We start from the raw sequence: 25328 nt of genomic DNA, 5'->3' as shown, positions 1-25328 counted from the left end.
TGATTAGGTTGTGTCAGAGACTCCCAGTTGCCTATTCAATATCCCTTCTGTCCTCCTTCCTTTGTCACTGAACCCTTATTTTTATATTTCAAGAAGCCGTATTCCCAGCTGAAAACATTTACCAGGCGCGCTCTCATTGTGGGGCGGTACCCAGATCTAGCCAACGGTTATGAGACATAGCTGCTGGGTGGAATGTCCAGGAAAATTCTGCAAAAGGAGCTGACAAAGTGCTCTTTTTCACTGTCTGTCTTCTGACACTTGGCCATGTTGGCTGTAACTCTGGCAGCCACATTGAGATCATGGGGACAAAACCCACAGGAAAGACAGGAGCGTTGCTGGTGTTGTCATGGTGTCACCATCCCATCCCTGGACCATCTGCCTCTAGACCTAAATAACATGAGGAAAAATTACCCTTTAAGTTTAGGGTGTTTCTTTGGGTGGGAGGGAGGGTCTCGGTACCTGGCAGCCAAAGCAAACCTCATGAAACTGTATCCCCTATTTTTCAGCTGCCCATAACAAACCACCTCCAGACATGACAATGTGATATCTCTCCTCTTTCTAGGTGAGCTCTTTTCTGAACTGAGATGACAGATATTTCTGTTACTTTTCCATTTGCATGGAAAATGCCAAATTATAATGTATAATTTTCATTTCACCATACTAAAAAATCCTCCCTTGAAGTCAGTAACTAGACAGCTCATCCCAGAAGTAATTTTCTGATCATCAAATTTTTGAATAAATATATATTTTTATTTGCTACCCCTGCTGGGACACCTATTGGCATCTATGCTAAAACCCTGGAGATTTTATTGTTATTTTTCTAAGATTAATACAAGTCAGCCCTCAGATAGACTTCACACATATGCATTTATCAAGGCGCATCATAGAATCATGAAACCAAGAGCTGGAAGGATCTTTAAGAATCATCAGAGTAGCGATTTGCTTATGTAGGAGGGTGAAAGTTTATAGAAGTTGTCGAGTGTCAAGACATATCAGAACTTTGTTCAGTCCTGGAAAAAACCATAGAGATTCCAGAATATATCCAAGACAGTGGGCTTCCTGCTCCTCTACCCAAGTCTTTCTGATGCAAGCCTCTCTGAGGTTCCATTCTTCCCAATTATTTAGTTAGGATTAGCCATGGGTCTAATTGAAGATGATCCGGTCAGAATCAATCCAGGACCTCTTGTGGGAGCTTCTGGAAAACATGCCCCCCCCCTTTGAAAATCTCAGTGGATGTGAAGATGCAGGCTCTGGGGCCACTTTCCCCCAGGAGGTCCCTGAGAGTGCCACCAACACCAAGATGTTCTGATGGCCTCATTTGAGCACTAAATCTAGCTGCGGTTGGTGCCTGACCACAGTCACCATACGACTTACTGTCCGACCCAAAACACTGGTGGACATAAGCAGGAGTGCTATTAGTGGTCATTGCAATCACTAAGTGACAGGCATGCATCAGAGCTGTCCTAGCACACTCTTGACCGGCTTCTCCATCACGTGAGACCAGAAGTCCCTTTCTTGGTAAAGCCATTTGGTATTCTTGCCATCAATTTCTTCTGCTTACGTTAGCTACAGTGCAGTTCTGTGACTTATCGATAGGATAACAAAATAATTTGTTCGGGTGGGTCACTTTGGACAGTGAAAGGGACTGCTACTGATAATTAAGTAGGCAAACAGGCACACGCCAGGACTCGGCCACTCAGACCAGGACGCGTGCTCACCCCACACAGTGCATGTCTGCTTGGTGCATGGAAGGTTCCAGGACGAACAAGTCACTGTACCTTCCTCGAGGAGCTCACCGTCTTACCATGAGTTCCCCAAATCATAGTTGCAGCCAAAGATGCTGCGGGGAGACCCACAGGTCGAGCCTGCCTGCTCGGCTGCCCTGTAAATTGTGATCACATATTCAGAGTTTGCCTTTGTTCAGTAAAACCCAGCAGTGGCGAATTGCTGGGCAGAGCAACTGACTGGAACTCCTCCCTTCCCCAGCACCAACTGAAAATCCCAGCCCTTCAGGGGAAAATGGCAGCCGTCTGTGCTTTCCTATTCGAGCTGCCTTCTGTCTCTGCTATTAGAGTTTCAGCCCAGGAGCCTTAGAGACAGAAACCTCCCGTCTCTGGGTCAAGAAGACAGCGGGGATGGAGCCAAGAGAAGGCTCAGTCTCCTCCTCCTTCCTTCGTCCTTCCCAACCTGTCCACTCCGGACCAGATCTGCTCCTGACGCAGGGTATGTCACTCCTGCTCGGCTGTTTTCCTTCTGAAATTGAAACGTGGGTGTCCCTTTCCTCCCAGGGCCTTTACGGAAGTTTAATGGGATTTATTATCTGAGCAGAATCAAACCTGCTGTGTATCGCACACAATTCCCACGGGATCCCAGGGCTGTCTGGGCCATGCCACGGGGCGTCACTGGGGTGCGGTGGGGCGGGATGACCTCTGTGTGCTTACAAAAGCACAAGGGCTTCCTTGGTCCTCCCCTCTATGCATTCGTGGTCCTAACACTACTCTTGCCTACAAAATAGAAAAGGCCCATTTATAAGCCATCTGCCTCCGTTTTTATGAGGCGATGCATTCAGAGACAGCTTCACAAGTCATGGAAAAGGATGCATTTCACAGGCTCACCCCACTCGGAGCACTCCACTCCCCTGTAGGTAACCACTTCACCCACTTGACTGGTTTCTAATATATCCTTCATTGCTTCTTCATGCAAATGTAAGCAATATAAACATGCATAACCGTACACCCTCTCCTTCCACACACAAAGCAACATCCTGTATGTTCTGCTCAGTACTCTGCTTTTTATCAGACACTACATCTTGCACATATTCAACAATAATTATTCCATGATGCAATCGATTTATTTTATCCATTTCAGTACATATAATAGAAATTCCATAGTTTTTGTTTGTCTGTGTTTGTTTTGTTTTTAAGCAGTCTCCTACAGAGGGATGCTCAATTGTTTTCTATCTTTGGTTCTCACCAGCAATGTTGTGATGTGCAACCTCGATCATAAGTATTTGTGCACAAATGCCTGCAGCCTAAATTCACAGGAGTGGGATTACTGGCTCAAAGACTAAATGCATTTGCCATTCTTAGAGGTGTCACCAAAAGGTCCTCTATAGACGTGGTACCATTTCACTCCCACCAGCAATGTTTAGGAATAATGCCTGTTTCCCCATGGCCGTGTCAATATAGGATACTGTCAACTTTTAAATTTTTTGCTCATAAGACAAGCAAGAAATGGTATTATCAGTCTAATTTATTACAGTCAAAACCATCAATATTAAAAACAAAATCTAGGAACCCCAAAATCAAGTAGGGCCCCTCACCTCACTCCCTTAGCATCACTGGTCGCACTTGGGGAGGAGGAGAGAATGGTGTGGACCCCGCTGGACTCTGCCACACAAGGCTGCCCAAAGGCAGCAGGGACAACGTGCTCTAGGTTTCACCCAGGTCGCTGCCAGCACCGTCTCCTGGTGTGGGGGGGGGCCCTGAGCTCAGCATGGTTTCACTGGTTTTATTGACTGTTGTGTAGGGTTTGTTTGAAAAGCTGCAGAACACTGTGCCGGTCACCTGCTCCATATCGAATGGCCACACACACTGCAGCCAGCCACCAATGCTGGCATCTCTTCCAAAACCTGCTGCAGGGGGACACGTGGAGGTATAATTCCTCTCGCCTTCCTGAGCACTGCACGCACGTGTCGAGTTACCAAGGGCACTTGATGAAGGGTAATATACGCTGCCATCTGACAGCGAGTGGCCTTGTTTCCTTTCCCTGGGATAATATTGAATTTCAAACCGAGAGCATCAACAAGAGAAAGGCTCATACCTAACAGCTAATATCTGCAGAACATGTGTTTCTGCTCAATTTCTGCACCTTTAATGCTCCATCTGACACCGCAATTCTTTCCGCTGCATAACAGCCTGATTCGACTCATCTGTCTTACATCTAATTCAAGTTGAAGTCTATTAGGCAAGCCAATTCTGGCCTGTTTGTGTCCTTTCTCACAAATTATTGTAGCTGATTCTCATGCCCTATAGTTTTTGTTTTGTTTTGTTTTTTTCTGGGAAGCAATAGCTTAAAAAAATCCTGCAGATTTTAAAGGAGATGCCATATTCTTTTTTGTGAAGTTTTAAAGGAAAGATGACAATTTGGAATCCTCACAGGACAACAAGTGTCCATGCAACAAAAATGATGTACTGTAGTTTTTTTTAAAGAAACCATGAAGCCGAGGGTGTCTGCTTTCTCAAACACACAGCAAATTCTTTGGAAATCTGTGCAGTTCTTAATAAACTCAGGCCAGGCTCTCACAGCTCAAAATGCAAGTTGCTCAGAGCAACAGCCTTGGCAACATCCTGAGACGGTGTTGTTATGCTTTTCGCACGTACCACGCATGATCCCTGTGACGAACACTGTTGGCTTGACCTTAAACACGTACCCAGCTTCCCCTACTCCTCCCACACGCTACTGCCACTGTGGTCCCCGCTGGCGTCAAGACTCTGTCCTCGCTCGGCTCCTGGGTCTGCATTTGCCCCCACCCTGGCCCCTTCCCCGAGTCTGTTTTTAACAAAATGGTCAGAGTGGTCCTTCTAAGTCTAAATCAGATCATGTCACACCTCTGCCCGAAACCTGCCACGGTCCTCCCCCCTCACACAGATAAAATAAAACCCCAATCCTCTCAGTGGCCTGCCAGGCCACAGGGGCTCTGGTCTCCCCACCTCTCCAGCCTTCTCTGTACGTGCATCTTGACTCTGCTGCTGCCACGGGTCCCTCGAGGCTGCTCAAACAAGCCAGTGGTGGCCCTGCCTCAGGGCATTTGCACTTGCCATTCCCTCTGCCTGGAGCATCTCCCCCCAGATATTAGCCTGTCTCTCCTGCCTTCATGGCATCCAGGTCTCTGGTCCATGCCAACGTCCTCTGAGGAGCCCCCTGCACCCCAACCCCCCATTCCTGGCCTAACTTTCCTTCTTAGCACAAGCCACCTCCCCATACACACTAGATACACTTTGTTTCCATATTGATCATCCTTGACTGGAATGTGAACTCCACAGTGTCAGGACCTTCACCTTTGACCCCCCCCCCACCTCAGTTCTATACTTTGAGCCTAGAACAGTGCCTGGAACAAGGCAGACACAGAGCAACTTTTTTTTTTTTTTTTTTTGAGACAGAGTCTCGCTTTGTTGTCCAGGCTGGAGTGAGTGCCGTGGTGTCAGCCTAGCTCACAGCAACTTTAATCTCCTGGGCTCAAGAGATCCTGCTGCCTCAGCCTCCTGAGTAGCTGGGACTACAGGCATGTGCCACCATGCCCAGCTAATTTTTTCTACATATATTAGTTGGCCAATTAATTTCTTCCTATTTATAGTAGAGATGGGGTCTCACTCTTGCTCAGATTGGTTTTGAACTCCTGAACTCAAACGATCCGCCCGCCTCGGCCTCCCAGAGAGCTAGGATTACAGGCGTGAGCCACTGTGCCCAGCCCGGCAACTTCTTATATGAATGAATGAGGGCTCAGCTGGGACACCAAGCCAGACAGCATTCCCTGGAGTCCCAAATGCCGAGGAGGTGTGACGCTGGAACCTCAGGGTGTCCAGATGTATTAATAGAAAAACCCAGAGCCTCAGAGTTCCATGAAACCTTTTGTTTTCTTTCAAATTTTAGCACCTCCTGCCTTTTGCTTGGCATGTGTTGCTTTTAATCAGCATAACTTCGCCTGCTCAGCAGACACTGGAGCTCCCAGGTCCCCCAGACACCCATCTAGTCATGGAGCCCTTGGCACTTTGGAGAAAAAGAGGGTGACTGGAGAAATCGCTGCCTTTGTCAGTCGATACCAAGATACATGGCACCAAATATCAGCCAAAGATGGACCCATGCAATAAGGAGCTACTCGGCTGAAGCCTTTTGCATAATTGGAAGGCAAAGTTAACAGCAACAAGAAAAATTAACATGTGCGTCCAAGGGTTTATGTAGCAGATGCTGAAAAATAAACACAGGCGGGTGCCCAGGGAGCCCGCCTGACTGTTGCTTCTTCCAGAGTGACAGAGCAGAATGGGATCGGGGGAGGGGTGCGTTAGGTCAAAGTCAAGGGCTGTGGGGTCGGGGTCAGGGACTTGGGGTCTGGGACTCGGGCTAAAACCAGCTGCGCACTGTCCAGCTGTGGGGCCCTTGGCAAGGCTGCCCCAACCTTTCCCCAGTTCAGAAAGTGGAACAACATTAATGAGAAGCCTCAAGGCCCATCAGAGGGTCCAAAACCGCAGGGGACAGGACGACTTGGGTTTCCTGGCCGCACCCTCACAGGGCGCCTTCCCAGACAGGGCTCTGCTCCCTGGACACGCACGTGCTCCACGGAAGTGTCCCCTGGAGCCACTGAGCAGCTCCGGGATGGGTCCCGTTACTCTCCCACTTTCCAGACGAGGAACCAGACACGCAGAGGGGAGCCTTTCGCCCACGGCCACTGCGAAAGCAGCAGAGCTGGGATCAAACCCAGGCCACCACCCCAGAGTCCTGAGCCCAACTCCGGCTCCGTCCCATCGGCGGCTTGGCTTCTATGCAAGGACGATTTTCCTTCTGGCTATTGCTCATTTTATCATAGGTCACTGATGTCTGGGACATTCCTTGAGCCCTAGTTCAGAGGAGTCTGACAGGCTGATGCCCAGGTGGCTTGGGGGTGCCGTGAAGACCGGGTTTCCCTGAGCCCGGCAGCCCCAGGCCGGATGAGCTGCCTTCTGAGGACTCAGCGTCAGGGATGCAGCCACAGCGAGGGGTCGCTGCTCCAGCCGGAGGCGGGTGACGATGTCACATGATGCAAAAATCATGGGATGGTGGAAAAGGAATTTTCTGCAGGTCGTGAGATGCCAACCCCCTGCCCATCCCCCAGAACCCAAATGTGTAGGGAGAAAGGGATGCAGCCGGATTCCAGAACATTTTACTAAAGGATCAGAGGAGGAAGTCAGACCACAATTGCAGCAGTAGTTTCTCTTTAAGTCATTGAATTTCTACATGTTTTTACCAGCTAAGTTTAAAAAAATAATCCCTTAATAGGAGTTTGACTCCGTCAGCATGTCTGGGTCTGCACTTTTTCTACTCTTCTGAGACTGTGATGAGACCATGTTCAGTCTGTTTGAAATAATTCTAATTAAAGCAAACAAAACTGTGCCGTGGGCTTTGCTCTGTTACTTGAGAACTATCCTCTATTACTTGCATTCATTTGTCCATGAGCAGCTATTGCCTGTGGTCCTCCTTGAGCCTGGACAGTCACTGCGGTTACACCGCTCGGGGAAGCCTTTTCCCAGGGAGTCTGTGAGTGCCAGTGCCCTTGGGGAGGGGCAGGTGCCAGACAAGGAGAAGGTGGGGGCGGGGACGGGCTGGGCACAGGCGCCATCTGAGTGGCAGCTGCGCCCCCACCAGCCCTGTGGTGCCGTCCTGGACCCAGACTCTGTGTGGCCGCATCCTCCAGGTGGGTGCCACAGGGATCTTTCAGAACTGAGGAGAAAGTGTGTCAACTCATGGGAAAGCCCACTCCAAGGATGGCAAGAGAAAAGGCCGGCAGGGGGATGCTTAAATTAGAAACAGCCCCCTCGGTGCCCCTCTCCCTGTCTCCTAGTCCCCAAGAGGTCTGGGACAGCTGTGTCCCCCCTGGGTTTCAATCCAGGGTCAGAGGCAGGCTGAAGGTTCTCTCGGATATTATAGGCTCCCGCTTCAGCCTGTCCTCGGTGGGACCTGCTGGCGCTCAGAGGACTCACCTTCGCCCCACTCTGCTGAACTCCGGAGCCGCAGATGCTGCCCACTCTGCAGATGCAGGCACCTCACGGAAGGTTCCTGCCGTGGGGCGTGGGCCCCTTGGGGAAATGCCCTCACACTTAGAGAGTCTGGTCGCACCACGGCTGAGTTACAGACAAGATATTTGTCAATGTCTTGACCTGGAACTTGTATCCTATTTTAAAGCTTAAGCCATCCTTTTACATATGTCAATAGTAGCTATTGATAATGTTAGCAACAACACAAGTGCAGACCTGTCTGCAGGCCCCCTGCATTTGTAGCTCATGCCCCTCCCCTTTTCCCCTTAATCCTCCTCCCCAGGGCTCCTGAGACAGAGCAGGCCTGTGGACCAGGCAGGGTTCTTCACAGCTGGTTTGATTGCTCAGGTCTGAGCCGGGCTCTCAATTTGGCTGCAAAGGTTAACTAAGCTCCATCCGCAGATCAATTAATCACTAACAAATGCCGGCAGCCCCTTTCAGGCCACAGGATGTGTTATAGACAGACTGCCAAGTCACTTGAAATCTGTGAACATTCAAATCGCTTCCGAGCTGAGTTCTATTCTAGAACGTGGCAATTTCGTACCTTTGTTCGGCTCTGATTCTTCATAAGCTGGTAATGGGTACATGGGGAGTGTAGAGTGAGATTGGATGGCTTCCATTTAGGACGACAGAAACGGACATTTGGACAGAAACAGCGGAATCGTCATTGACCTTCACAATGCCCCTGCACCTCCACGGCGGGAAGGGAGATCTCAAAAGACAAGCACGACACTGACAAGCGTCCGTGTTGTTAGTGAGGCACTCAGCTCGGCCGGCGCAAGGCCGGTCTGGCCAGGGATCCCTGAATTCCCACTTAAACGTGAGCTGCTTCCAAACAGGCGATTGCAGGCCTGGCGAAGGGGTGGGGAGGCAATCAGAGAGGAAGAAAACGGCTCATTTGCAAGTCCCTCTCACCATGCACTGACGGGAAGGATGACAGAATGGCAAAAGCTTGCATTGGCCCAGCATTAGCCAGAAATTCACTCTCAGAAATCGACATGTCCCTTTTTCACACGTTCATATGGCCGCTCTACTGTCTCTTCTGAATTTGACCCTCTGGCGCCCATTTCCCCACCTTCTGATAACCAGACCTGGTGGATACTCAGCCACTCGCCCCAGCCCATCACGGGGTTCAGGACGAGCTCTGGGTCTGGGGCTGAGGGCGGAGCACGTGACCTGGCCTGGCCAATCAGCTGGCAAATCCCCCAGACCGGAAGGGGTTCGGGATGACACGAGTAGACTCCGCAGGGGGTGAGCCCTGTCCCCGGAGCGGGCGCGGCGGGGAGAGTCGCTCCCTGGGGCAGATGCAGCCGGATGCCCACCCAACGGCTCCCGCCCCGCTCCCGCCCCAGTCCAGAGGCCGAGACCCCTGTTTCCTGCTTCCCATCCTCCTCTGCAGCAAGGGCAGTCATGTGACCCGGCCCAGCCAGAGGAATCTGAGGGGGCGTCTGTGGGGCGCACGCGTGGGGGGTGGGGGGTCCTGGGGAAGATTCGTTCCTGCCCCCTCCGTCTGGTAAAACAAAGGTGTGCTCGACAAGAGGTTTCCTTTCCTACCTTGGTCGGATGCTGCTGTGTGAACACAAGCAGCTTAGAGATGCAGCAGCTGTTTTTATACAAGAAAGCAAAAAAGAAAAGAAATATTCTCAGAGCTCTTATATTTAGAGTTACTGAATTACTCTCAGAACTAACTACCTTCAACCTTGTTGTGTGGAAAAAAAAAGAACCTTATAATTAAGCTACTTTTAGGCAAGATTTTGTTACTCATATTCAATCTCGTAAGTAGAGCTACTGGGAGCCGTGTTACTCTCTACTAGTCCTGGAGTGACACTGCCATAAAGAAGAGCAGAGCTGAAACATGTCCTGGTGGCTTTGAGACCCTAGATCCACCTGCACCTGAAGCCTTACCTCTGAGTTGTTCAGTTACATGAATGAGCCAATGCATATTTTTTTCTAATTATGTCAAGGTTAGGTTTCCCTCAGAATTGAACACATACAAACTTACAGCTTTTCAATAACAAAGGGTGGCATAAACAAAGACAAAAAAGAGATATCTGGCTCATGCATAACAAAGAATTAATTTAATATGCTGTAAAGCAATAAGAATACAAATAATTCAGTAGAAAAATGGATGAAGGAAATGAATGGATAGTTTGCAGAAGAGAAATGCAAATAACCAATAAACTCATAAAAAAGATGAGAATTTGACCTTTAATTAGACAAATGAAAATGACTATTAAATTCACTTATCAGATTGGCAAGGGGAAGCTTGCAGGGCTGTGAGTAAACTTGGCAATAGCTATCACATTAGAATAAGAATGCTCACACCTTTTGTGTAAATAGGGGTCCAGGCAGGAAAATAGAAAGCTCTCTAATATGCAAAACAAATGACAAGAATCAGTTCCACAGGTGACAGAAAGGCTAGAGGCCAAATCAGAAAAGAAGGAAGCCACTAGCAGCTCTAGGGATAATGAGAAAATGGAGAAGTATAATTCCTGGAACCCAGAGCTGGGGTCTTCCGGGAAAAGATAGAACCACACAGGGGCTCTTCTTCAGAGGTGGAAGCCATAGACAAGACACAGTCACTGTTCAAGGCAGGGCAAGAGAAGGACCAAAAAGAAAACCCGTGTCCAGACTTTCACTTCTAGAAAGATGGAGTAGGTGCACTTCCTGGTAAGTATGACTAAGTCTCCTGGCATGATATGTAAAAGAATCACAGAACTCTGAAAAGTGGAGGAAGAATGCAGACCAGTCAGGGACCCCAGGATAGGAGGAACGACAAGATAGTGAGTTCCTGGGGTTTGGTTTTTGTCTCATTTACCCTGGACTGGGTGCTGGAAAAGCTGGCAACCCAGAAATGCCAACAGGCACAGAGAAAAAGAAAATCTCGGGAAAAGCCTGCTTTCTCTAGCTGAAGAGCCAGAAACGGGGCAGCCTAGCAAGACAGAAAACATTTAGACGACAACCACCCCACTTGGGACAAACACACATTAAAAACCTCAGCCGCATCCCCAGCCAGGCTAGCAAAGACCAAGCGAGGAACCTGAACTTCCACCTCCACCCAGCAAGCAGTAGCAACGTGCCCAGACCCCCACTTGGGCGGTGTCAGAGAAGGCTGAGCGGGGAGCCTAGACTTCCACCCCCACCTGGTGTAACAAGCCTCCCACCCCCATTGTCCCAGTGAGGACGGGTGAGGGGCCCTAACAAGATGCCCCTGTGTCTCCAAGACAGGGTGCTGGGGGCAGAAAGTCTTTGGGAAACTGAGCCTCCATCCCCAGCCAGTAATAACGAGGTACCCCTCCCACTGTTAACGGAAACTCAGTGCTTGTCCACAATGCCGAATCAGAAGAACGAGGACAAGCGTTTTGGGGAGGAGGAAAGAGAATTTTTATTACTTTGTCTGTAAAGGAGGAAAAACAGCAGACCTTCTCATCTCAAAATCCAAATTTCCTGCACATAAGCAGAAATACAGACCTTACCCCTCAGTTGTAGGCTATTGTGGTTAATGACTCTAATCATCCCATCTCTGCCAAAGACAAAGCCTGTGACCTTGCCAGCCACCCACCTGTGGGGCTGGTGCCACCTGGGATGCAAGAACAAAGGCCTCCTCCCAGCTCCTCCCAACCACTGCCCTGAGGCAGGGATGCAGGTTTCCATCTCAAAAAGAGTGGGGGAAGTTTTAAAGAAAATATCTTTGCCAATTTTTTTTCTCAGGGCCATTCTGTTACACCACCCCAGGGTGTAAACAAAGCCAAGTGGGAACCCAGGACACCACCCCAGCCTGGCCATAAGAGGCTCTGTGGCCCCTCCCCCACCTGCTAGCACGTGGGAGTTAGGTAAGATCCAGAGTCTCCAAGTATGATAGGGACACATCAAGGACACCATGGAAAATCACTCCTCTCACCAAGAACCAGGAACGTCTCAACCTGAGTGGGAAGAGACAATCAACAGATGCCAACATCAAGATAACACAGATATGGAATTATCTCCCAGTTATTTTAAAGCAGGCATTGTAAAAATACTTCCATGAGCAATAACAAATGCACTAGAAATGAGTGAAAATATAGAAAGTCTCACCAAAGAAATGTAAAGTTTCGGTAAAGAAATAGAAAATATAACAAAGAACCAAGTGGAAATTTTAGAACCAAGAAAACGCAATAACCAAAATTTTAGACTATTGAATAGTTGGATTCTATGGAAGAATGGAGCAGACAGAGGAAATCATAAGTGAGCTGGAAAAGGAAACAGTGGAAATTACCTATTCTGAACAACAGAATGAAAATAGAAAAACAATCGAACAAATAGCACTTGAAGGCTCGTTAGGAAAACTGCAGGCGCTGGCTCTCCCGTTCCCACCACGGATCTCTCCAGAAGCCACTGTTTTTATCTCTTTTAGCTGTTTATCGTTCAATCTCTATCTTTCTAAATAATGTGTTTATGTTGCTACTAGTCTATTTCTGTATTTTAAAAATTACCTATTGCCTATCTGCTACAGAACAATGAATATTTAGTTTAGGCCGGCGCCTTTCCCGTATTCTCGCCGCCTGTCATCCTGGTGGAGTTTCCAAGGCTTCACGCAGCGTTCCCACTACCATAATTGGGTAAAAAGCATTCACAGTCGACACACGTGGCGTAGACTTTAATTGCCTTGCTTCTGCAGCTGTATTGTTCTCCCTAGAAATCACTGATCTACTCCCACTTCCTTCGTTTTCTCTGTAGCTGTCACTAATCCATCACTGAGTTCTCTGCGCTGACCACAACCCACCTGTCAATATGATCACGTGTCAGGTAAGGGCACAGTTTTAGGTTTTCCTGGCTACATTCCTCCGGGGAATGGCTGCTCTCTGGATCTGCTTCCGAGCAGCGACCGGGACGTTTCCCTGGTGCTCCGGATGCGTCCTGGGACCCTCTCCCACATCCCAGGTCTGGGACCTCACAGCGTCTCCGTTCTTGATTCTCCCCTCCTTCTAAAGGAGAACGTCCACCCCCTGCAGCTTCCTGAGAAAAGGCACCCAGGAGCTGGTTCTCAGAGATCTTGCAGGTCAGAAATGTCTTTATCCTGTCCTTGCCCGTGATCTACACCCTGCCTGTGTGTTACATTCTACCGAGGAGTCTGGAGGCGCCACTCCATTCTCGCTTCCAGAGTTCTTAGTTTCCGTCCTTAATTTGAGATCAGTTCCTGCGCTCTGGAGGCTTTTAGGGTTTTGTCTTCCTCTTGGATTTTTATGAATTCATCATGGCATTCCCAGAGCTGAGTCTTTCAATATTAATAATTCTGGCACTGTGGGGGCCCAGAAAATACGTCTTTTAGATGTGTCGTTACAAACTACTCATAAAATTCCAATGGCACTACTTTCTTTTTCATAGAATTATGTAAAATCAGCATGGCCAGATTCATTGCCACCAGTGCCTTCCCAGATTGGACATGGGACCTTGGGCCACCATGCCGGGAGCCACCTCCGTGCTCCTCCAAAACTGTCAGGTGCTCCAGGAGAGACTCAGACCCCTGGGCATGTCACCTGGACAGCCTGACACAGAGCAGGCCCATGTTCCCCACCCTGGCCACCCTCCGCCAGAGGTGGGCCCTGGCAGAGCACCTTTGTGGTTCTAGAAGCACAGCCAGCCCTTCAGAGCACCTGGAGGCTGGCATGAGCCCCCTCCTGCCTCGGGCTACCACCCTGTTTTACCTTCTGTTGCTGAGGGCAGGGAACCTCCAGGAGACCAGGCGCAGGAAGGCAGCCAGCCCCGCGGCCTCTGAAACCACAGCCCTCCCCGGGGAAGCCCCCACGGTCCCCACTGTGTCCGGCAGGGCTTGGCCCTGCACACAGACGGACCTGGGGGAGGGGGGCGTCCTGGACGAGATGGAGCCTCCAGATCCCCACGCTGTGTCGGGCCCCTTCTCCCAGCGGGGCTCCACTCTGTTTTTAACTTTCTTTGCTGGAGCTACATGAATAAATAAACGCATGAGTATGCGGATGAATCCTGCCCTGCGTTGGGCTCCTAAGCCTAGCTGGTCTGCTTCAGGCTCTGAATAATTAAGATGAGGGAAGACCTCTGACTCCTGTGATCTGGGCTGTTGGCAGGAGGGCAAAGGTCCCTCGCTGAGCAATTATTTTACAATTTCTTGCATTGCATTGACTTGTGTACTAACATCGGTCTCTTGCTAAGCTCTAAGCTCCACACAACTAAACTAATAGGTTAACAATTTATCCCTTGTCCTTGTCCCCTTGTGTCCACATAAGAGGTCACTGTTTCTCCAAGAGTGGTCTGGGGCTTATTAAAAATGCAGGTTCTCAAATTCCACTCCCCCAAATTACTAAAGTTGGACCCAGAGAAACAAATATCTTTGCTAAGTCTCCAGATGATTAATACACACCTACCTTTGGAACGCTCTGCAGACCAGGCAGCCCCCTGGGCAACCTTCCTGAGAACGTCTTTAGGTGGGATTTGTATGTAACTCGGCTCCCTGATGAACAGCACATATATGGTAATAATAATAATATTATTATAATGGCTCATATATGGCAATGATAACACAACGTAATACTGTAATAATAATAATACCACTATACTGTAATCGTAAGTTACAGAAACTATGGTGTTCTTTCCTTTAATCCAAACAAACAGAACATAAAAAACAAACCCATACAAAAAGTTTAGATAGGGGATAGGAGAAATGTCAAAAAGGAGTGTTAAAGGTTAACACTCGCCTAATGCAGCATCCATGTCTTGCTTACTGGGAGGGGCATTTTTTGAGGCAAGAAGCTAGGCTGACATTGATCACAAGGTGGTGACAGAGACGGTACCAGAGGACCAGGATCGGACTCTTGCTGGATGAGGGAGCTTACCACAGACGTCAGTTTCTTGAAGAAGGCATCTAGGGTTGTCTGCACAGCCTTTTTTGTTTTTTCATCATAAATGGCCTTGTAGCAGCTGATGTTCTCACCAACCGCATGGCAAACCTTTGGAAACTGCTGAATGCTGAGATCGTGCTCCTCAAGCTTAGCAAATCCTGCTTCAGTGAGATGGAAGGATTCAGCCCATTCTTTTGACATAAACTTTCTTGGCTCTGGATCTTCTGATTCTTTGTGTTCTTGTGTTTCTATCAGCTGCTTCTCTACCTGTGAGACCAGCCGCTGCGTAAAGATGCTACGCCAAGGAACGGTTTATGCCGTGTGGGTTTGTTCACATGCATGGAAGAAACTAGCTCCAGAATAATAATACTATTAGTTTAATTATTATAATTAAAATATATTAAATTTTATTATATAAAATTTAATTATATAAGTTTATTATATAAAATTTAATTATATAAGTTTATTATATAAAATTTATAATGTAAAAATATATAATTAAAATATATATTAAAATATAAAATAATAATTAGTTTAATTATTTAATTATAAATTATCCTTATGGGGAGCCTTCGCAGCCTGTTTGTAAGGATGGAATGCACACTGTAATCAGTTCATCCATAACCTGTAAAGTGCCTGTTTATAAGAAATAGACCTGTGTTTCTCTGCAGATAAGAAGTAATACTGGCCCTTCTCCTTGGAATTTAATCTGCTTACATTTAATGTAATTAGTTTTATGATTTAAGTTTAACTTTTTACTATTTGTTTCCTATTTGTATCACTTTTTCTTTCCTTTCTTATTTTATTTTGTATTAATCAAGTGGTTTTCTAAAAAAGTATCCTGTTTTGTAATCTTCCATTAGGTTGTCAGTTTAATTCTATTATTTGTTGATGTAAATCCTACAGATGACAATATATATCTCTGATTTATTAATGTCTATCTAAACTACAACTTTACTACTTGGACAATGGAAGAGCTTCAGAACTCTTTAAAATTATTTAACCTCTTTCTGGCTGTTGTATTATTCTTATCAAGTAATTTAATTCTCTCTCTCTGCATATACATACATGTATGTGTGTGTGCACACACATGCACATGCACATACACACACACACACACATAGTGACCTCCACAGCTAATTACTATTGCTGTTCTCTGCACTGCTGGTGAATTTAACTTTCACAATGCATTTACCCTTTCTATTGCTCCTCATTCTTCCTTTAAAAATCCATTTAAAATCATTTTTCCTTTTGCCTGAAGAACTCCATTTAGCATTTATTTTAGTGCAGATCTACTGACAATGAATTATCTGTTTTTGCTTTTATGAAACCATTTATTTCTCATTAACTTTCAGAGGATATTTTTAATAGAGTAAAATTTGAGATTGACAGTTGTTTTCTTTCAGCATTTAAATATGTCCTTTCATTCTCTTCTGGTTCAATTTTTTCTGTTGCCAAGTTAGCTGCTTTCTTATTGTTTCTCCTTTAAAGGTAATGTCTTTAGTTCTCAGCAATCTTACTGTAATGGGAGTAGGTATATATTTCTTTCTCTTCATCTCACTAGGGTTTCTTGATCCTGTGATTGCGTGACTTAATGTCTCTCATCAACTTTGGAGAATTCTCAGTTATGAATCTTCATATAGCATTTCCTCCTGATTTCCTCTCGTTTTAGGATTTAAGTTACACATGCAGTAGACCTTTCTGTCACCCTCCCTGTGGTCTAACGCTCTTTCAGGCATATGTGGTTCTTTCTAGTCTCGATGCTGCAGTGCGGACATTTCCAACAAACCTGTCTTCTGCTTTGTCCCATCTGCCGTTAGACCAAGCTATTGTATTTTCAATTAGTTACTGTATTTTTCAGTTAGCGAGTACTCATGTAGAATTTTTTTAGATATCCTATTTCTCTAATAAAATTCTTCACCTTATCATCTTTTTTTAATAAACATGTTATTAATAGATATTGTAAAGTTTATCTCTGCCTCGTTAACTAATCATCAGTGAGTTTTTTTCTTATAGACAGTTTTTTTCATACGGTTTTTGGTTATTTGGTCTTCCTTCCGATATGCATCAATAGTTTTATAAATGCTTGGCATTTTTAAAACATATTGTGTCTCTGGATGATGTTACCTCTCTCCAGGGAAGAAATTTATATAGAGGTATATATTCTTTCCAGCAGCCTCTGTAGTGAGGACAAATTATCATGACTGTAATAATTCAAAGCTAATTTTTCATCTTTCTGAGATCTGGCTGATTTTGATTTGTTGTTCCTTCCCTAAGTCAAGTACTTTGAGGGACTCAACAGAAACCATTGTTTATTTCCATGGCTCCAACTGTTTAGGACCGATCGCTGAACTGTTTATTATAGTTTTGCTGTCGTGGCATCCTGATCCCGGGGGGAACCTGGCTTCCTTTCTTAGCGCCCCAGCTGTACACTTTCTCCCTGCCTTCAGAGCCCACCACTCTGTGCAGCTTAGAAAAGAGCAAATGCCTCAAAAGGAAAGTACTACAGAAAATTAGACTCACTTCTAGAGGTTCTGTTTTCTCTAAGGTCTTGGAGTCTCAGATCCTGGCTTTCTCAGTGGCCCCAAACATCAAATTTTGTGATTTATGATCTTACTAAAAAGCTCTCAGTTCCTGTGACTCTTGCCGCTCTCCACTTACAAATTGGCAAGTTTTTGAAAGGAAAAAGAAATGGAGAATGTAAGGCTTATTTCAGAGTATGAAATATTTCCCTTCTCTCAGAGATCTTGGTCCCTCAAGCCCTGGTAGCCTAAGTCCCTCTCTGATGCTTTCAAATACACCTTTTCCCAGGTATATAGCTAGTTGTTCTGTTGGTCTTTACAGAAGATGTGATTATTTTTCTGAAAGCTGCCATCTCCATCTCTCGTAACAGGTAAGTGATAAATCACATTAGTTAATTGGGGCTCCTGGAAGTACAAAATGGCAATATTCCAGCGACAGACAAACCTTTACAGAGCACCTGTGCAGAGCTTTCAATTTTTTAATATGTAAGTTCTATTTTACATAAAAACACAAATGTTTAAAAGTGTGGTCCCTAATTACATTTGAAACATTGTGCTTGAAAAAAACATTCAAAGCTAAGAAATTTGAGAAATTATAGCACAGATGATATCACATAGAGTTTAAAGTCTTACCACCTTGTATGAAATCCTGCTTTGCTCCTGCCTAGCAGGTGATGCATAGTAAGTAATCTAACCCCTTTTGGTCAGAGTTTTCCCATCTATGAAGTGGGCATGACAGGAGTGCCTATTTCATAGGATAGCTGGGAGAATTCGACAAGTTAACATACATGAAACATGTAGAATCCCAAATCATGAGTGCTAGGAAGGTGTTCACCAAACAAATGAGCAAAGCAGTTTGCAGGACACAGTCTCTCTTTAAGCTGAATCCAGCCCACAGTCCACCATGTTTAAACATCTGCCCTGGCCCAACCATCCTTACCCTACACTTGGGACAACACATGGCCCCTCCATACCCTACACATGGGGACAACACATGGCCCCTCCTTACCCTACACATGGGGACAACGCATGGCTCCTCCTTATGCTACACATGGGCCAACACATGGGCCAACACATGGCCCCCTTTACCCTACACATGGGGACAACACATGCCCCCCCACCCTACACATGGGGGCAAGTTTGAGGTACAGAAAGTGGAGGGGACCCGCTCAGGCATACATACAGCTTGTCAGTTGTAAAACTGGGTCTAGGGCTACAGTTTTATTTTGATGCATTTTATGGATTAAATCGCGTGCCCTGTAAGCCGAGCAGCTAATTTCCCTGGAAGGCAGAGGGGTCGAATCTCCCTCAAACTATAGATAATTCTCTAATTGTCGCGTCTGCCCCGAATCCGTCGTGATCATTAACGGAGCCCCTTGTGCTCGGGCTGAGGGAGGGGAAGGAGGCGCCGACATATCATTGCTCATCTAAATGTTTAATAAAGCTCCAGTCTTCAGATCATCGGGGCAATCAAGCCCCAATTAGCCTGATACTCAAAGCCGTGGAATAACAGCGGAGCGAGAGGCAGAATGTGTCTTTAATGAAAATTTCATCAATGCAGATTTCTCATTGAATATTAAGGTCTTGGCTTGAAGGCAGCATCAGAGGAGAGTCTGCTGTGACATTGACCTTTAATCCCTGGGAGACACGAGTGCAAAGTCATGCTGGTTTTGCCTTCCAGGTGACAGCACAGCGAAAAACGAAGGAAGACCCTGAGCCTGGGGCAGTGGCTCAGGCCGCCCCTTTCAGAAGGTTTCTCTGCAGGTCGCCACCTCTCCCCAGGCGGCTCCTCCCCGACCTCCCACACCTGTCAACAGCTCCCCCCATAGTCCCCACTTCTTCCAGCCCTGGGCCAAGTCCTGGGAGTCCTCCCTGGTCTGTGCGTGCTGCCCCTACCGTTGCTATTCAAGCCGTCCCCACAGTCCTCAGCCCAACCTTCACCCAGACCCCAAAGCTGGGCGTTTGCCCCCTGCTCCCATCCTGCCCCGTGCCCCTGAGCACATGCCCACAGGGCCTCCTCCCACCAGCCCTTCTCCAAAGAGGCTCCTGAAGGAGCTAGTGGCTTTGTTTTCTGCCCTTCAAGAACCTGCCCTGCACGTAAATAATGGTTTTGCCAGGAGGGTGGGACTGGCTGTCCCCATTGAGTTCCTGGCAGATTCTGGATGGAACTAGAGCAAGGGAACCCGGCAGAGCAAAGCTCAGCCTGGCCTGGCTGGGGGCGCGGGGGGAGGGGGCGGGGGGGGGGGCAGAGACCCCTCCCTCACCCTGCTGGGGCCGCGCCCACCAGCCCCCAGGCAGCTGCCCGCCCTGTGCACCCCTCAGTCAGAGAGAGGCAGAGAATCAACGCTGCCTCCTGGGTCATGCCACAAGGCAAGGGGTCCTCAAGATGCATTCCAGCAAAATCTAGAAAAAAAGATAGGCCTGTGTGTAAAAATCTCAGGCCCCTTGCTGTGGAGTAATTGTACAGTTTCCTTGGTTAAAAAGAATGAAAAAATGTATTATATATTGATACTGTGGGGCTTCTTTTATATTGCACACACAGAGCTACACAAAGCAGTGAATCACCATCATTCTCTTTAAGTGAAGTTCCAGCGTCAATGGAGAAGTCATTTTTCTCCCCTTTCCTAAGACTCTGCCTTAAGGTATCTTCCTCTCGTGTGGGAAGGATGCAGTCTGGTTCTCACAGTTACAGCTCCCGACAGGATAGACACTGTGATACGTATCTTCAAGGTCCATTTTAATCCTTCAAGAGAAAAGAGGTTTCATAAGCTAATAGCAGATTTGTCATTTATGTATTTCGAGGTCATCGGGGAAGGAGACATGAATTATTCTTTCTGTTAAACATATTTTTGCTTCGTGGCAGCAAAATATGAGATGGCCCAGAAAGGGCAGAAACATAACTCAAAAACAGAAGGAAAAGCACTAATTTTTAAGGAAATACGTAAACAGTAAGGGAATGCATAACACAATGTGTTTATGGATTTTGAATCTTGCCAAAAGTAAAATAGTTTTCAAGAAATATTTTCAAGCATCTTTGCAAACCTCGAATTAATGCATCATGTTCCAATGTCTTTAGTAGACATGGGATCGCTGGAGACTTAAAGTCAATCTTGAGGGAGGGATGGAGAGCTAGACCAGAGTTAACTTTCGATCCCACAATGAACAAGAAAAAAGTATTTGAATTATAAAAAGGAAGTCCAGACAACACAACATCCATTTCGAAGTCTAAAAACTGTCATGCAGTTGGAACCATAATATATAGCTTACTCAGGCGGCTTCTTTCCCTCAGCGATGTGCATGGAAGGTTCCTCCATGTCTTTTCTGGGTTTAATTGCTCATTTCTTTTAGCCCCTTGTCTGAGTGTGCCGTGGTTTGCCCATTCATCAGTTGAAGGACGTCTTGGTCCCTTCCAAGTGGTGGCCATTTCCTAAAGTTGCTCTGAACATACATGTGCAGGTTTTTGTGTGGACCTAAGTTTTCAACTCCTTTGGGTAAACACCAAAAAGAGTAATTGTGGGATTCCGTGGTAAGAGTGTTTAGTTTTGGAAGACACTGTCTTACAAAATTGCTGCACCATTTCGCATGTCCTGTGTCATTCTTTCCAGTGCCCCAAATCCAGGTCCTGAGATCACTTCCACGAATAACCCCCCTGCCTGCAAACCCTTCTCAGGTTCTGCTTGTGGGGGTCCCAAATGAAGGCACTGCCCATCGCTTCAACCTCAGGCAACTTGGGGACCCCCAGGCTTATCGAATATGGGGTTATATTTCAGATGGAAATGCGTTCTACGTTTGGAATTTGTGATCATCCTTGAGAAAAAAAAGAAACCCAGGGTAAAATCCAGCACGAACACATACTCCTGCCTGCATTCCCTGTACTTCGTGTAACTTGGAAGAGCATTTTAATTCTTTCTTGATGTTCTGATGCATCAGCATGTATGAAAGGGAGATGAAAATCGCTCCCTCTTTTTTATTTGGCTTCTAATCCCTTCGTTACAACATGGCAGGGTCTGGTTTGGCTCAAACTGCAGCACATCTGAGCAGCCCCATTAAAAAGAGCCCCCGGGAGTTCGGATTTGCCTGCTCTGCCGCTGGGTCACGTTACCGCCGTCTGCCTGGCGCACGGAAAGTTCAGAACTGGAGGTCACACATGTGCTGGTTTGTTTCAAAGTATTCCTCATTTACCTGGGTCATTCTTAGGGCCTTGTTTTTCTTCCTTTCCTAAAAAGAAGCAATCTGCAGCTTTTTAGCCCTAAAGAGCAGCTAGCATGCTCAAAATCTTCGCTGATCTCGAAGTGATTTCAAAGGCACCCTCTGGTTCACTTACTTGATCTTACGTAGGGGAAGCTATTTTCAAAATAGTGTTTTCATAGGTTAATGATCGAGCCGGGACACCCCAGGTCGTGGAGATCCCCACAGCTGCTCAAGTTGTCGGGCGAGGCACAGACAGACTGCCGTCATGCTGGTCACACTGTCCTCCAGCCACCTAGTGTGCGCTGAAAGGACGTGGCCCGGCCTCCACACCCAACCTCTATCAACAACATGAAGGTGAGTGTTTACTCTGTGCCCAGAAACTCTAAGTGCCTGCCAGGTACTAACCCACCTAATCCTTTCAGCACCCTCAGGGGCAGATACTATTGTCATTTACCTGCAGCATAGCCAGGAGAAAACTGAGGCCCAGAGAGCCCAGGTGACCAGCTGGGAGGCTGTGCAGCTCACCTGGGACCCAGAACTCCAGAGCCGAGACCAATAACCGTCCATCGCCTGTGTGGACGCTTCGGAAGGGGGTCTGTTAGGGTGACCAGGTTCGGCAGATAAAAGCACGGGAGGCCTGGCCAGTTAAATCATAAATATTTAAATATTGCATGGCCTGAATTTCACCCTAGCAACTTGGGACTCTTAGCAGGAAAGAAGGGGTGCTGAGTGCGGGCGACAGACATGCACCTGAGTCTCCAGTGGGGAGAACATGGCATGCAGCCGTCCAGACCCGTCTGGACCCAAGACAAAGCAGTCACCATGGCCCACGGAACTGACATGGTCGCCGTGAGACATGTAAAGAGGTGACAAGCAAGACCAAGAGGACAGAAGGAACGGCTTGAAACATATGGCTACTTCTAGAAGGAAAATGATAACAGACATCCTTGAGAGTAGACATTGGTCATCTAAATCCATGTCACATCTGCACACAGTTCAGGAAAATGTTTCAAAAACTTCCTCAAAATTTTGCCTTGTCTATACCCCACTTGTACTATGATCTATTTATTTTTTTTAAATTTGACTCATTTTTTTACATAAATAAATGCATTCAAACAAAAGGCTTGATATCACAACTATAAAAGTAAAACCATTATCACTTGCTATAAATTGAAGGTAACACTAAGGAGATATACGTAGCTCAAAAATAAAATTCTGTCCGAATAATGTCTAAAGTTATGTTCCATGTCACAGGGGATGGGTGACCTCCATTAGGGAAACATTGGTTGAAATAAATGACATTATGCATAGAAATTTATACTAATAGATACAAAATATTTATCTTACACTTTAATTTGACACCTTAGGAAGTCTGTTTATAATTTTAACTATGGTGAATTATTCTTGAGTCATCACTTCAAAGTCTTCATTAGAGAAACTTTACCAGCCGGAAACCACTGGAAGATGAACCCTGACAAACACATGCGGCAGCCACTCCCCAGGTTGGGTTCTCTGTGACAGGTGTCCCAGGAGGGCTTCTCACGGAGCTCCCTGGTGTCCCAGTTCAAGGAGAATCATTTGGAAGATCATCACTGAGCTGTGTAGTTACAGAGTTACTTTGGGGAAGGAATCCCTTGTTGGAGGCACACTGTGTGCAGGTTTTTGTGGTATATCTCGTAACTGATACTGATCCCACACGCCTCTGCCACTGAGTTACACGCTGAGACTTTTTGCCATGTACCTCTGCAGGGTCCTCCCACATGGGTAGCGTGGACCTATCACCCCACTCACTTTGAGCTCGGTCATGTGACTTGCTTTGACCAATTCGAGAAGACCTCAGGTAGAGTGCACCTGAGCAGAGGCTGTACACCTGTGCGGTTTGCGATGGCCTGTTATACTCTGGCCTTCCACGCGCGAGTGTGCTCCAGGTGGCGGTCCCTTTTCCGGGAAGCATCCCAGAATCACGCACCCAGAGAGCTGAACTGAGACCATCCCGTAGCCGGCAGCCAAGCCCGACTGGTCTGCAGCCTGAGCCATAGGCACACCAAGATCCGCCAAGCCACAGTCTACACCGCAGACCCTTGAGTGTGAAAATGAATGTTTGTTGTTGTGGGTCACTGAACTTAGAGCCGGTATGCTACATATCACCTGTGTGGCAAACACTAACTAATACCCGTCTCTGCTTGGAGGCTCAGCCTTTCCTTGTCTGAAGACCGATTCCTAAGACGCCTCCCACGAATAGACAACAGCGCTGTGTCTCGGGTACCGTGGGAGGAGGGCTTGCTCTTGCCATCAGCAGGAGAAACCACGGGTCTTCTTGGTGTTTCCAGTCCTTCTACCTCAAAGCAGGTCAGCCGAGTTCACAAACCACCTTGCTTGAGCCAGGCAGTGTCAGCAACCCACCACCGCCGTGGATGACCCAGGAACAAGAAAAGGTTGAAGAAAAAGAAGAAAAAGTGTGCTCCCTGGATCACTCCTTCCCGCTGCCTGCTCTCTGAGTTGAAAATAAATAACTCATGAACACTTTCACCCTGATCATCGGAGACAAGATTGAGATGGGCACATAAACGAACGCATTGATTAGGCGCCGTTCACAGACCTGCTCCCTTTTTTGTAAGAGGCTGTAATTTGAGTGCTGTGATTTTTCAAGTCAGTGAAATGCTAAATGGAAGCACGTCAGCCAATATAAAAGAGATGCCCAAAATAACATCATAGGGAATAGATCTTTTGATAATATATTCCTAAAGAGTTTTAAGCTACGTAACATTTTCTGCCCCCAAATTGGCAACTCTTGCCTTCTCAAATTTCCAGATTTCTATTCCAGACATTATTTTATATTGCAAAATGTGCTTACTGCTTTCTGTGCCCCTGTGCTGAATTGGTCTCTTTTGCATTTTGCAGTTAATTTTAAACCTGAGATGGATGACTTCGTTCCTGCTGAGTCACTGGAGTGGGAATGGCCTAATTTTCAGCCATCTGTGGGCAAAGATACAGGACCTGTAACAGGAGAAAAGCAACACTCAGCATATCCCTGCAGACACCACAAACAAGTAACAAATGAATCTCCAGTGCTGTCTGAGAATGGTCTTCCCTTTCTGTAGCTTTTCCTGGTAACAGAAAAAGGGAGTCTTTCTGGCCACCTGTCAAAATCTAGACAAGTCAAGAACTATTTAACAAGTGTCACGGGAACGTTTTAGGGCTTATAAAAGAAACACAAAGAGAAATCACTCTCTTTAGGGAACCCACAAGATTAGACAAAGATAAGATTTTAAAACATACATGAAGAATGTGAGTGTGATGTCTCGGTGTCAGATGAATATGTTAAAAATTCAGATTCCCTGAGTCCTAGCCTCCAGAAAAATGCTCCCATTATACATTATGTGTTTTAATTATTATAAGGATTCTCGCTACCCCAGCTAGCCATAGATGTTAAAATTCAGAGTCTAGTTTTTAATGGTGCTAGCATCATTTACCACCTCTCTAACCGGAGAGAAAGAAGTGCTCAGTCAATTCCAGGAGACAATTTAAGGACTCTAGGAAGCTGAGAAGACAGATCTCGCTTTGGGCTGGGAGACTGAAAAAAAGGAAAGTCTTCATTTCATGAGGAATCGTAATGTTCCCCTGCACCGGGGTTATATTTCCTCAGAAGCTGACAAGCAGAGGCCCGAGAGTGAAATACAACGCACGTTTCATGTCAAAGCCGAGAGTGACCGGGATGTGAACTTGAGCTCAGCTCCCGATTGGTACCTGGTCAGATGGAGCTGCTGACAACTGCCCTGTCCCTAACAGTCTGCAATGATTTGTAATTCCAAATAGAGGGAAAAGTGGAGTAATCCTTCAATATTAATAGGTGGACCCCCCAGCCTCCACCACATGGCTGCATGCGTACACACACACACACACACACACACACACACACACACACGGGGAGATGGCTCTGATTCCTTCTTTAAAGCAGGCAGCCACTAAATGGAGAA

General features: G+C 46.7%; 1 long non-coding RNA gene across 1 annotated transcript; it reads left to right on the top strand.

Moving 5' to 3' along the window:
• The first annotated feature begins 8500 nt into the window (after window positions 1-8500).
• On the top strand, window positions 8501-12826 carry LOC105859309 (uncharacterized). The gene is made up of 3 exons (XR_001148516.3): window positions 8501-8607; window positions 12504-12572; window positions 12758-12826. It is a non-coding gene; the product is annotated as an uncharacterized LOC105859309 (long non-coding RNA).
• The last annotated feature ends 12502 nt before the right edge of the window (window positions 12827-25328 follow it).

Source organism: Microcebus murinus, chromosome 16 (genome assembly GCF_040939455.1).
Source record: "Microcebus murinus isolate Inina chromosome 16, M.murinus_Inina_mat1.0, whole genome shotgun sequence".
NCBI lineage: Eukaryota > Metazoa > Chordata > Mammalia > Primates > Cheirogaleidae > Microcebus > Microcebus murinus.
The sequence above is the reverse complement of the archived record's forward strand: the minus strand, read 5'-3'. Positions and strand labels throughout refer to the sequence as shown.